Below are 14,986 nucleotides of genomic sequence, written 5' to 3'. Positions count from 1 at the left end.
AGGCAGAGAGGTTTTTTCCACTGGTCGGGGAGACTAGAACTAGGGGGCACAGTCTCAAAATACGGGGGAGCCAATATAAAAACGAGTTGTTAAGGAATTTCTTCTCCCAGAGGGTTGTGAATCTGGAATTCTCTGCCCAAGGAAGCAGTTGAGGCCAGCTCATTGAATGTTTTCAAGTCACAGAGAGATAGATTTTGAACCAATAAGGGAATTAAGGTTATGGGGAGCGGGCGGGTAAGTGGAGCTGAGTCCACGGCCAGATCAGCCATGATCTTGTTGAATGGCAGAGCAGGCTCGTGCGGCTGTTCCTAATTCTTATGTTCTGATGTTCTAACAGAAGACAGTGTCGGGACAAATGGGTCAGTTTCCGTTTGTCAAATGGCAAGTAGTTGGGGGTCATAGGGATTACTGCTGGGGCTGCAACTATTGACAATCTATATTAATGACTTGGATGAAGGGATCGAGTGTAATGTTTCCAAGTTTGCTGATGATACAAAGATAGGTTTGAAAGCACATTGTGTGGAGGACAGAAATAATCTGCAACATTATACAGACAGGCTAATTTAGTGGACCAATTGAGTTAATGTAGGAAAGTGTGAGATTAACCACTTTGGTAGAAAAAATAAAAATACAATTTATTATTTAAATGGAGAGATATTACAAAATGCTGAAGTACAGATGGACCTGGGGGTCCTTGTGCATGAAGTCAGTATGCAGGTACAAGAAATAATTATGAAGGCGAAGAAATGTTGGCCTTTATTGCAAGGAGGAGGATGGAGTATAAACGCAGGGAAGTCCTGCTATGATTGTACAGAGTATTGGTGAGACCACACCTGGAGTACTGCGTACAATTTTGATCTCCTTATTTAAGGAGTGTTATACTTGCATTGGAGACAGTTCAGAGAACCTTCACGAGTTTAATTTCTGAGATGAAGGAGTTGACTTCGGAAGATAGTCTGAGCCTATACTCATTGGAGTTTAGAAGAATCAGAGATGATCTTATTGAACCATATGATACTGAGGGGGCTCAGCAAGGTAGATGCAGAGATGATGTTGGGAATCTGGAACTAGGGGGCATAGTTTAAGAATAACGTGTAGCCGATTTAGAACTGAGATGAAGAGAATTGTCTTCTATTGGAGTGTCGTAAAACTTTGGAGTTTCCTACCCCAGAGAGCTGTGGAGGCAGGGTCATTGAAATTAGTTAAAGTGGAGAAAGCCAGACATTTGAGCGATAATGGACTGAAGGGTTATGGTGATCAGGCAAGGAAGTGCAGCTATGGCCAAGATCAGATCAGTCATGATCTTATTATACAGCAGAACAGGTTTGAGTGCACAATGGCCTTCACCTGCTCCTATTTCTTATGTTTTTTAAAGGATGAAGTATGGATGCAAACACAATCAGCGTTATTTTTTTATCTGACCCTTTTCCCATTGATTATTTTGTCAAATATCCCGAATATTAAACTCCAGTCCAGTTATAGGGGTAATCAATATCTGCAGAATGAAAGCCCAACTGTCAGAATGGTCATTATTCGCTGGGACAACAGCGAATCCAAACCCTGCAGTCACTTGTGAAATCGCTGGTGTGTCAGCAGGTTGGATGACCAAGTGAATCCCTTCCCACACTCAGAACAGATGAATGGCCTCTCTCCAGAGTGAACTCGCTGGTGTGTCAGCAGGTCAGATGACCGAGTGAATCCCTTCCCACACTCAGAGCAGATGAATGGCCTCTCCCCAGTGTGAACTCGCTGGTGTATCAGCAGGTCAGATGACCGAGTGAATCCCTTCCCACACTCGGATCAGATGAACGGCTCTCTCCAGTGTGAAATCGCTGGTGCATCAGAAGGTGGGATGATGTAGTGAATCGCTTCCCACACTCAGAGCAGGTGAACGGCCTCTCCCCAGTGTGAACTCGCTGGTGAGCTACAAGGTGGGACGACTGTATGAATCCCTTCCCACAGTCAGAGCAGGTGAACGGTCTCTCCCCAGTGTGATCTCGATGGTGCCTCTGCAGGTGGGATGATGTCCTGAATCCCTCCCCACATTCAGAGCAGCTGAATGGCCTCTCCCCAGTATGAACCCGCTGGTGAGTTAGAAGATGGGATGACAGAGTGAATCCCTCCCACATTCAGAGCAGGTGAATGGCTTCTCCCCTGTGTGATCTCGCTGGTGTTTGAACAGGTTGGAATGGGCAGTGAATTCCTTCCCACATTTAGAGCAGGTGAACGGCCTCTCCCAAGTGTGACAGCGCCGATGAACTTCCAGATCAGATGGGTAATTGAATCCCTTCCCACATTCCCTACATTCCCAAGGTTTCTCCGTGGTGGGGTTGTCCTTGTGTCTATCCAGGTTGGACGATCAGTTGAAATCTGGTCCACACACAGAACACGTGTACGGTTTCTCCCCGCTGTCAATGTTGCAATGTTTTGTCAGCCTGTGTGACTGGTTAAAGCTCTTTCCACAGTCAGTGCACTGGAACACTCTCACTCGAGTGTGTGTGTCTCGGTGCTTTTCCAGTATCACTGATATTTGAAATCTGTTCCCACAGACAGAACAGACAAACTTTTCTCCTTCCACATTGAAGCGCAAATGATATTCAGGTCCTGAGGAATCGAGTGATTCCGTCAGATCTTGATGTGATGTTTGGTTTGTGTTCCCCGTCTGCAAATCCCGCCCCTCGAATAACCTGTAAAAGGAGTTTACAAAAATCATTACTGCAAGTACAGGACAGAAATTCAGAACAGACATTTCTAGATTCTAGAGAACATTCTTTCCTCTCTTGTTCCAGAAAGCAGTAAATTCCCACTCCATACTCTCTTCCTCATTCCTGTCGTGAAATTCAGCTTTCCGCTGCTCCCAATTTTCATCACCAACTCTGGCTGGGTTCAGTTCTACACTCACTGGTTCCCTTCTCCTGAATGTGCTGACTCTGGCCGAGTTCAGTTCTACACTCACTGGTTCCCCTCTCCTGAATGTGCTGACTCTGGCTGGGTTCAGTTCTACACTCACTGGTTCCCCTCCCCTGCAGATGCTGACTCTGGCTGGGTTCAGTTCTACACTCACTGGTTCCCCTCCCCTGAAGGTGATGACTCTGGCTGGGTTCAAAGAAACATAGAAAATAGGTGCAGGAGTAGGCCGTTTGGCCCTTCGAGCCTGCACCACCATTCAATAGGATCATGGCTGATTATTCACCTCAGTACCCCTTTTCTGCTTTCTCTCCATACCCCTTGATCCCTTTAGCCATAAGGGCCATATCCAACTCCCTCTTGAATATATCTAATGGCCTGGCATCAACAACTCTCTGCAGAAGATAAAGTCACAGGTTCACAGGTTCACAACTCTCTGAGTGAAGAAGTATCTCCTCAACTAATTGCTAAATGGCCTACCCCTTATCCTTCGACTGTGTCCCCTGGTTCTGGACTTCCCAAAATCTGGAACATTCTTCCCGCATCTAACCTGTCCAGTCCCGTCAGAATGTTATATGTTTCTCTGATATCCCCTCTCATTCTTCTAAACTCCAGTGAATACAGGCCCAGTTGATCCAATCTTTCCTCAAATGTTAGTCCTGCCATCCCTGGCATCAGTCTGGTGAACCTTCGCTGCACTCCCTCAATAGCAAGAACGGCCTTCCTCAGATTAGGAAACCAAAACTGAACACAATATTCCAGGTGAGGCCTCAGCAAGGCACTGTACAACTGCAGTAAGACCTCCCTGGTGCTATACTCAAATCCCCGAGCTATTAAGGCCAACATGCCTTTTGCCTTCTTCACCACCTGCGCCAAACTGTATGCCAACCTTCAATGCCTGATGTACCATGCCCCCAGATCTCGTTGCACCCCCCATTTTCCTAATCTGCCGCCGTTCAGTTAATATTCTGCCTTCATGTTTTTGCCACCGAAGTGGAAAAGCTAACATTTATCCACATTATACTGCATCTGCCATGCACTTGCCCATTCACCTAACCTGTCCAAGTCACCCTGCAGCCTCTTCGCATTCTCCTCACAACTCACACCGCCACCCAGCTTAGTGTCATCTGCAAACTTGGAGATATTACTTTCAAGTCCATCGTCTAAATCATTGATGTATATTGTAAATAGCTGGGGTCCCAGCACTTTCCCTGCGGCATCTAACTAGTCTCTGCTGCCATTCTGAAATGACCCATTTATCCTGACTCTCTGCTTCCTGTCTGCCAACCAGTTCTCTATCCACATCAAAACATTACCCCCAATACCATGTTCTACACTCACTGGTCCGGTGAAAAGGGACTGATATTGTTTTTGTCACTCAATGGGACAATGGGGCAGTTTCAAATTGCTTGGTTAGGGTAGATTAGATATTTATGAGTCACTTTCTGGTACTGTGTGTCAGTGTGTGATTGACAAGTGTGTATAGGACTGACACTGTCACTCACTCTCTGGTACTTTATGTCAGTGTGTGATTGACAGGTGTGTATAGGACAGACACTGTCACTCACTCTCTGGTACTGTGTGTCAGTGTGTGATTGACAGGTGTGTATAAGACAGACACTGTCACTCACTCGCTGGTACTGTGTGCCAGTATGAGATTGACAGGTGTGTATAGGACAGACACTGCCACTCACTCTCTGGTACTGTGTGTCAGTGTGTGATTGACAGGTGTGTATAGGACAGACACTGTCACCCACTCTCTGGTACTGTGTGCCAGTCTGGGATTGACAGATGTGTATAGGACAGACACTGCCACTGATTCTCTGGTACTGTGTGTCAGTGTGAGATTGACAGTTGTTTACAACAAATAGCTGCCACTCACTCTCTGGTCATACATATCAGTTTGGGTATTGTTGTTGACTATAGGATAGATAGTTTAACTGCCACTCTCTGTTACTGTGTGGCAGTATTTGCTTGTCAGTGGAATACAAAATGCAGATACTTTAACTCCCATCCTGCAAACAGTGTGACCAAACTGATAAATATATTATTTTTCCAAAAACGAGCGATGTTTTACTCTCTGAAAAAATGCGTCAGTGTGGGATAGAGGGAGAATATACGAAAGACCCTGTCACTCACTCTCTGGTACTGTGTGCCATTGTAGGATAGACAGGTGTGTATAGGACAGACACTGCTACTCACTCTCCGGTACTGTGTGTCGGTGTGAGATTGATAGCTGAATATGGGATAGATACTGTATATTTCATTCTGTGATATTGCTATCAGTTTGGGATAGAAACATAGAAACATAGAAAATAGGTGCAGGTGTCGGCCATTCGGCCCTGCTAGCCTGCACCGCCATTCAATGGTTTCATGGCTGAACATGCAACTTCAGTACCACATTCCTGCTTTCTCGCCATACCCCTTAATCCCTCTAATATGAACGACGACATCTAACTCCTTTTTGAATCTATTTAGTGAATTGGCCTCAACAACTTTCTGTGGTAGAGAATTCCACAGGTTCACCACTCTCTGGGTGAAGAAGTTTCTCCTCATCTCGGTCCTAAATGGCTTATTCCTTATCCTTAGACTGTGACCCCTGGTTCTGGACTTCCCCAACATTGGGAATATTCTTCCTGCATCTAACCTGTCAAAACCTAGCAGAATTTTAAATGTTTCTATGAGATCCTCTCTCATTCGTCTGAACTCCAGTGAATAAGAGCCCAGTTGATCCAGTCTTTCTTGTGATGTCAGTCCCGCCACCCCGGGAATCAGTCTGGTGAACCTTCGCTGCACTCCCTCAATAGCAAGAATGTCCTTTCTCATGTTAGGAGACCAAAACTACATTCAATACACAAGGTATGGCCTCACCAAGGCCCTGTACAATTATAGTAAAACATCCCTGCTACTGTACTCAAATCCCCTCGCTATGAAGGCCCACTTGCCATTTGCTTTCTTAACCGCCTGCAGTACCTGCATGCCAACGTTCAATGACTGATGCACCATGACACCCAGGTCTCGCTGCACCTCCCCTTTTCCGACTCTGTCACCATTCTGATATATTGCATGACATAGGACAGGTATTGCATCTCTCAATCTCTGGTACAGTGAGGCAGAGATGAATTGCCAGTTGAGTTTTTTTTAACAGATGCTGCTCCTGTTTTTCGCTCATTCAACGTGACAAATTCTGATGACATGTCAGTGTTGGATAGATAATGCCTCTCTCTTTCTCTGACACTATGTGACAGTTGTGGGTTTGATAGATACTGGTTCTCTCAATCTCTGACACAATGTGACAGGTGAGTGTTGGATAAATACTGCCTCTCTCCTTCTGCGACACCAGATGACAGGTGAGTGTTGGATAGATACTGCCTCTCTTATTGTCTGATACAGTGTGACAGGTGAGTGTGGGATAGATACTGCCTCTCTCATTCTCTGACACTATTTGACAGGTAAGTGTAGGATAGATACTGCCTCTCCCATTCTCTGACAAGATGTGACAGGTGATTACCTGCTGCATCTGCAAACTAACTTTTTATTACATCAAATGAGTTGAATTTTGATGTCTTCTCAGGGAACAGGAGGTCTGATTACCATCACATGGGATTGTTCGATAGTTTGAAAATGTAAGCATTTTAATTAGTAACAAATGTGAACAGAAGACACCATCACAATTCAATATTTTCAGAGATCTCTTAGCATTGCAAAGCAGTGCTACCAGACATGGGAGTGTCCTCTTCCCTCCCTCCCTAGGCTGTGAGGCTCATGCCTTCCCCTCCCTTCGCTGCTTGCAGATTCTAGGAATGCACCACTGAGCCAAATCCCATTTCCAACCTCCAGTTCTGCCAAACCTCAGGGTTCACCTGCCACAGTGCTGCCAAGCCTGAGGACCATTCTCCCAATGCAACCAAAATACAGGATCACTTCGAATACTATTAAAGAACAGGACTGCTCTCCAGTGCAGCTAAACCCGACCCCTTCACTGTACAGCTACCATCAGTACCTACTTTCAAATGACATATCAGGCATCTCGTTGTGTATCCTCAGCTTTAAAATAGTATATTTTATAAGGAATAAAAAATAAGTATATATAGAAAATTAATGTTTCTCACTCATTTTCAGGTTTTATATAATACTGGAGCAAGGCACAGATTTTGATCCCAGAGCAACTATAAAATCTCAAAGTACTATATAATAAAAATGGAATTTGACTTATTCAATCACCTTAAATCAATAGCTCTGATGTTCTACCCCACCGTGCGTAATACCCCTGTTGTTACAAAACAGTATATCCCGCAACTCGCCGTGAGCATTGCCAGTGGAGGTCTGTTGGAATACAATAAATGTCTGCACAATTTCTGTGAAACTTTACCTGTAACTGTCTCTCTTTTTTTCTGTCACACTCTTCTGTCGCGGCCACTTCTGTCACACCTGGCTGCTATGCTAAGATATGGTACTTTCAGTGCTATTTTACTCCTCCCTGACGTGTAATGTTCACGGGCTTGTTCTTTCCAGTCGTAGCCAATCAGGGGTAAGCATGAGGGAGGACTAAATGGTTCATTCAACATTGGTCCTCCCAGCTCCATTGTGGGTCAGAAGCCTAACTACAGCAGCAGCTATCTCTAGGTCTGTATTCCGAGCCTCCCTTGTTTTATTTTTATTTAATGCTGTTACCTTTTTTCAGTGCGCATTTGGCTACATAGCTTTTTGCATCCCCTCCTCTCCCCCCTTTAAAAGCCTATTTGCCTGCTGCATGTTCTCCTCGGCTGAGCCGACTGCCAGTAGTCCCCACCATTGAGCCACCTGACGCCTCTTCACCCAGCAAGCCCAGATTTCCCACTCGTCCACTGCTGCTGCTGCCATTAAAATGCTAAAACACACTTGCATTTGTGGCCACTGCCACCTGCTAATTCTAACTTCCTGTGAACAGTGTCACAGGAAACCCATTAGTATGTATGTGTGATATTGTATGAAAGGAGAGAAATTCAGATTTGTAATACTGACCATATTTGCTATGTTCTACATTTTTACTTGTTTCTTTATAAGAACATCAGAAATAGGAGCAGGAGTAGGCCATTTGGCCCCTCGAGCCTGCTCCGCCATTCAATAAGATCATGGCTGATCTGATCATGGACTCAGCTCCACTTCCCCGCCCGCTCCCCATAGCCCTTTATTCCCTTATCGCTCAAAAATCTGTCTATCTCCGCCTTAAATATATTCAATGACCCAGCCTCCACAGCTCTCTGGGGCAGAGAATTCTACAGATTTACAACCCTCTGAGAGAAGAAATTTCTCCTCATCTCAAGTTTAAATGGGCGGCTCCTAATTCTGAGACTATGTCCCCTAGCTTTAGTTTCCCCATGAGTGGAAATATCCTCTTTGCATCCACCTTGTCGAGCCCCCTCATTATCTTATAAGTTTCAATAAGATCACCTCTCATTCTTCTGAACTCCAATGAGTAGAGGCCCAACCTACTCAACCTATCCTCCTAAGTCAACCCCCTCATCTCCGGAATCAACCTAGTGAACCTTCTCTGAACTGCCTCCAAAGCAATTATATCCTTCCTTAAATACAGATAGTAGTATTAACCGTCAAGCACTCTTAATTTCCTCCCTAAACTTCTCAGTCTCTCTACCTCTCTCATCCATAAGGTGCTCCTTAAAACCTATTTATTTTCTACCCTAATATCTCCTTTATGGCTCGGTGTCAAATTTTTTTTTGATAATGCTCCCGTGAAGTGCCTTAGGAAGTTTTACTATGTTAAAGACACTATATAAATGCAAATTGTTTTATGCATTTGACTTCTTTGTGCATTTGCTAATTTGTTTACGTATCATCAGCACCACCCAAAAACACATCCATTTAAATCAGTTCCTGTCTGTCTCAGGAAGTGCTAGCTTCCTTCCTGAGGGCCAGAGGATCGGTGTCATTGTGAAAGTTTAAGCATGCCTTTGTCGCTTGGTCACTATCTTATATTGATGGCCTCTAGTTATGCTCTTCCCCACAAGTGGAAACATTCTCTATACACTCTATCAAAATATTTCATAATTTTAAAGGCCTCTATTAGGTCATCTCTCAGACTTTTTTCAAGAGAAAAGAGACCCAGCCTGTTCATCCTTTCCTGATATGTATACCCTCGCATTTCTGTGTATACCCTCGCATTGGGGTTACAATTTATTGCCTTGTGCGCCAACAATGCGTTCGGCAACTCAGCATGAAAATTGTGAACATGCTGAATGTGCTGGTTTTTATAATGCAGTATTTTTGATGGTTTTTATTTTTTCAACTTTCCAATTTTGTCTTCTCCCCTCCTGCATGCTGGAGTAGAGTTCCTTACATGAGTCAGTGTTACTGGGGTAGTGTTCTTGGGAGGAAAGGGTTGTTGTAGGAGGAGAGATTGAGTAGACTGGGCCTATATTCTCTGGAGTTCAGAAGAATGAGGGGTGATCTCATTGAAACGTGTAACATTCTTGGAGGGCTTGACAGGATAGATGCTGAGGGGATGTTTTCCCGGGCTAGAGAGTTTAGAACTAGAGGTCATGGTCTCAGGATAAGGAGTCAGCCATTTAGGACTGAGATGAGGAGAAACTTCTTCACTCGGAGAGTGGTGAAACTTTGGAATTCTCCACCCCAGAGGGCTGTGAATGCTCAGTCGTTGAGTATATTCAAGACCGAGATCGATGGACTTTTGGACACTAAGGGAATCAAGGGATTATGGGGATAGGGCAGGAAAGTGGAGTTGAGGTAGAAGATCAGCCATAATATTGAATGGCAAAGCAGGCCCGAGGGTCCGAATGGACTCCCGCTGCTCCTATTTCTTATGTTCTTGTGTTTCTTGCATGAGCTACAGGAGCATAATAGATGAAAATTGATAGAAAGGGAAAGAAGGAGAAAGAGCCATGTGCTCTTTACCCATCTATAGTCCAGGGATGATCATCAAAATAAAGTTTGTAAGTTGATGAAGCATGTTTTTAAAAAAATCAATTCTGAAAAAGAAAAAGTACAAACAGGTTTTTAAAAGAACTGAAAATAATGAAACTGAAACAGAAGAAACAGTAATATTGAAACTGAAATGTTTAAAAAAGCAAGAAGGAACTAAAATAGCCACCGAAAAAATAGCTGTCAAAGCACTGAATTATGCAGTTGTTCCTAATTTTATTTTGAGATCAGTATTACATTTAGTAAGTTGGAAGCTATTTCTAATTTTTGTTTCTGCATGATGCCTATTGGAGGTTTTATTGAAAGTAATGGACACCATGGAACGATCACAAGACAATCATGTAATCAAGGTAGATTATCACGAGAAACAATTTGATGGTGTAATTCTGTCCCTGTTGTGTTATAATCCAAGTTTTCCAAACTATAATCTTGCTTTAAAGCCTTGGAACATCATGCTTTGTTCATGTCAGCTGTGGATCAGTGTGTTGCACCCATGCCTCTGAGTCAGAAGGTTGTGGGTTCAAGTCCCACTACAGAGACTTGAGCACAAAAATCTAGGCTGACACTCAAGTGCAGTGCTGAGGGAGTGCTGCACTGTCGGAGGTGCCGTCTTTTGGATGAGATGTTAAACGAGGCCCCGTCTGCTCTCTCAGGTCGACATAAAAGATCCCACGGCACTATTTCAAAGAAGAGCAGGGGAGTTATACCTGGTGTTCTGGCCAAAATTTATCCCTCAATCAAAATTAACAAAACAGATTATCTGGTCATTATATTGCTGTTTGTGGGAGCTTGCGCAGATACATGACCTCATCTCTCTCATCTGGAGGGAGGAGAGCATGCCGGGAGATCTCAGAGATGCAGTGATTGTGACCATTTTTTAAAAGGGGGACAAGTCCGACTGCGGTAACTACAGGGGATTCTCCCTGCTTTCAGCCACTGGGAAAGTTATCGCTCGAGTTCTCCTCAATCGTCTTCTCCCTGTGGCCGAGGAGCTCCTTCCGGAGTCACAATGCGGATTTGTCCCCGACGGGGCACAACGGACATGATCTTTGCAGCGCGACAGCTGCAGGAAAAATGCAGGGTGCAGCACCAGCCCTTATACATGGCCTTTTTCAATCTTACAAAGGCTTTTGACACTGTCAACCGTGAGGGTCTATGGAGCGTCCTCCTCCATTTCGGATGCCCCCAAAAGTTTGTCAACATCCTTCGCCTGCTTCACGATGACATGCAGGCCGTGATCCTTACCAACGGATCCATTACAGACCCAATCCACGTCCGGACCGGGGTCAAACAGGGCTGCATCATCGCCCCAACCCTCTTCTCAATCTTCCTCGCCACCATGCTCACTTCACAATCAACAAGCTCCCCGCTGGAGTGGAACTAAACTATAGAACCAATGGGAAGCTGTTTAACCTACGCCACCTCCAGGCCAGGTCCAAGATCCCCCCAACCTCTGTCGTTGAGCTGCAGTACGCGGATGATGCCTGCGTCTGTGCACTTTCAGAGGCTGAACTCCAGGATATAGTCAATGTATTTACTGAGGCATATGAAAGCATGGGCCTTACGCTTAACATCCGTAAGGCAAAGGTCCTTCACCAACCTGTCATCGACGCATACCACTGATCATCAAGATCCACGGCGCGGCTCTGGACAACGTGGACCATTTTCCATATCTCGGGAGCCTCTTATCAACAAAGGCAAACATTGATGCGGAGATTCAGCATCGCCTCCAGTGCGCCAGTGTAACCTTCGGCCGCCTGCGGAAAAGAGCATTTGAAAACCAGGCCCTCAAATCTAACACCAAACTCATGGTCTATAGGGCTGTGGTAATACCCGTCCTTCTGTATGGATCTGAGGTATGGACGATGTACAGAAGGCACCTCAAGTCACTGAAGATATATCACAAACGATGTCTCCGCAAGATCCTGCAAATCTCCTGGGAGGACAGGCGCACCAACATCAGTGACCTCGTCCAGGCTAACATCCCCAGTTACCGGAAGCACTGACCACACTCGATTAGCTTCGCTGGGCAGGCCACATAGTTCACATGCCAGTTACGAGACTCCCTAAGCAAATGCTTTATGCGGAGCTCCTTCATGGTAAACGAGCCAAAGGAGGACAGTGGAAACGTTATAAGGACACCCTCAAAGCCTCCCTGGTAAAGTGCGACATCACCACTGACAACTGGGAGACCCTGGCCGCAGACCGCCCGAGGTGGAGAAAGTCCATCCGGGAGGGCGTTGAGCTCTTTGAGTCTCGACGCATGGAGCATGAAGAGGCCAGGCGCAGGCAGCGGAAGGAGCACACGGCAAACCAGCCCCACCGACCCCTTCCACCGTCGAATGTCTGTCCCACTTGTAACAGGATCTGTAGCTCTCGTAATGGACTGTTTGGCCATCAAAGAACTCACTTGGGGAGTGGAAGCAAGTCCTCCTGGATTCCGAGGGACTGCCTATGATGATGATGTTGGTGGGAGCTTGCTGTGCGCAGATTGGTTGCCACATTTCCTACAGTACAACAGTGATTACACTCCAAAAGTACTTAATTGGCTGTAAAGTGCTTTGAGACGTCCGGTCGTCGATAAAGGCGTTATATAAATGCACGTCTTTCAAGTCTTTCTATCTATTAGAGAATTAGCGCTGCTTTTGGTTTCTGTCACACAGAATCATAGAAATTTACAGCACGGAAGGAGGCTATTTTGGCCCAATGTGTCCGTGCCGGCCGACCAAGAGCTATCCAGCCTAATCCCACTTTCCAGCTCTTGGTCAGCAGCCCTGTAGGTTACGGCACTTTAAGTGCACAGCCAAGTATTTTTAAATGTGCTGAGGCTTTCTGCCTCTACCACCCTTTCAGGCAGTGAGTTCCAGACCCCCTTCCCCTCCTATTTCCTCTAAACCTCCCCCCAATTACTTTAAAACTATGCCCCCTGATTGTTGACCTCTCTGCCAAGGGAAACGGGTCCTTCCTATCCACTCTATCTAGGCCCCTCATAATTTTATACACCTCAATAAGGTCTCTCCTCAGCCTCCTGTGTTCCAAAGAAAACAGACCCAGCATCTCCACTTTTTCCTCATAGTCAAAATTCTCCAGTCCAGGCAACATTCCTGTAAATCTCCTCTGCACCCTTTCCAGTGCAATCACATCTTTCCTGTAATGTGGTGACCAGAACTGCATACACTACTGCAGCTGCGTTCTAACCAGTTTCATACATTTCAAGCAAAACCTCCTTGCTCTTGCCTTCATTAGTCTAGGCATAGAATACAAGTATTCCATATGCCTTCTTAACCACCTTATCTACCTGGCCTTCTACCTTCACTGATCTGTGGACCTGCACTCCCAGGTCCCTTTGTTCCTCTACACTTCTCAGTGTCGTAACATTTAATGTGTATTCCCTTGCCTTGTTAGACCTCCCCAAATGCATTACCTCACACTTATCCAGATTGAATTCCATTTACCACTGCTCTGCCCACCTGACCAGTATATTGATATCTTCCTGCAGTCTGCAGCTTTCTTCTTCATTATCAACCACACGGCCTATTTTAGTGTCATCTGCAAACTTTTTAATCATAGCCCCCAACATTCAAATCCAAGTCGTCGATATATACCACAAAAAGCAAGGGACCCAGCACTGAATCCTGCGGAACCCCACTGAATACAGCCTTCCAGTCACAAAAACACCCAACCTCTATGATGCCAGAGAAATTTAAAGTGCGCTAGAAATTTGATGAAGTCCATGTAGACACAACCTCAAATTTGAAGGTATTTGGGAGCAGTGCCTTAAAGCACTAGTTCTATAAATGTACTTCCCACAGGGCAAACTCACCTTGGCCATTAGCACCTCACTGGGCACTGGGGCAAACAAGGAATCAGTCGCAGTTAGCAAGGTCGAGAAATGTGCCACCACTAAGGAGTGCAAAGCCCTAACGGGGTCTGTCATTTGGAGATATTCCCTGCCGGTGGACTGAGTAGTGCTGCCAAGCCATTCGTATTTGACTGCCTCGTGCTGTAATGCAGAGAAGGTGGGGCAGCCTAGTATTGGAACTGCCGTCTTTCAGCTGATGTCCCTCTGATGTCTCAGGTGGACGTAAAAGATCCACAGCACTATTTTGAAGAAGAGCAGGAGAGTTCTCACTGGTGTCCTGGCCAATATTCAGCCCTTAAGCAACATCACTACAAACAGATGATCTGATCATTATTACATTGCTGTTTGTGAGAGTTTGCTGTACGCAAATTGGATGCCGTGTTTCCTACATTATAACAGTGACTATACTTCAAAAGTATTTCACTGGCTGTAAAGTGCTTTAGAACATCCTGAGGTCGTGAAAGGCATTATATAAATGCAATGCTTTCTTTTATTGTAGCGCAGGGAAGCTCTGGGATTGGTCAGACTCTGAGCACTGGCACAAGTGGGGCAAATAAATACAGTTATCAAAATCGGAACCTCGGGATGTTTAAGTGTAATGGAAAACTGCAACTAAACTAAGTTTGGTTTTTTTAAGACTGTAATAGTTGCCTGGAAGTGACAATAAGGCAATAAATTAAAAAAAGAAATTTAGATGGTATCCTAAACCAAAATGGAAAAGCAAGAAAGAGCTTTTTAAAATATTTACGATTCTAATGTTGTGGGTAGGGGAAGGAGGATCTTTCGCTTGGATCCAGCAGTAGTCCATGCCAATGATGTCTGTTGGCGCACTCCATACTGTTGCTGCGTAATATTGTTGACGGTGAAGAATTAGCATCACAGGTCTGTCAGCAAATCATCTGTGGCTGCTTACTGAAGAATATCTATTGCTGGTGTAAATTGATTAGTGGATAATTTACTAACTCGTAATCCATTATGGGGTTTAAATTATCCTGCAACCAAGTGACTGACCACTGCTCAAGTGGTTTATGCTTTTCACGTGAATCCCAGGACTTGGCTATGAAAAGCTAAAGAAGCATTATTGTCGAAAGAATAAAGAATGGGACACGATTCAAGTGCTTTTTAAATCGTGAATGGAATTCGTAGAATGGATGTGGGAAGCAGAAGGGAACTAGGGTATTTGGTTTATAAGCGAAGGAAACAGTGAGTTAAAAGTAATTCAAGGAGTAACTGCTTTGCGCTTGGATGTTAATCTATAAATTAATGAGTCCATTCTAC

The sequence above is a fragment of the Pristiophorus japonicus genome, unplaced genomic scaffold, assembly GCF_044704955.1.
Source record: "Pristiophorus japonicus isolate sPriJap1 unplaced genomic scaffold, sPriJap1.hap1 HAP1_SCAFFOLD_187, whole genome shotgun sequence".
NCBI classification, from domain to species: Eukaryota; Metazoa; Chordata; class Chondrichthyes; family Pristiophoridae; genus Pristiophorus; species Pristiophorus japonicus.
This window is presented reverse-complemented; position numbering follows the sequence as displayed.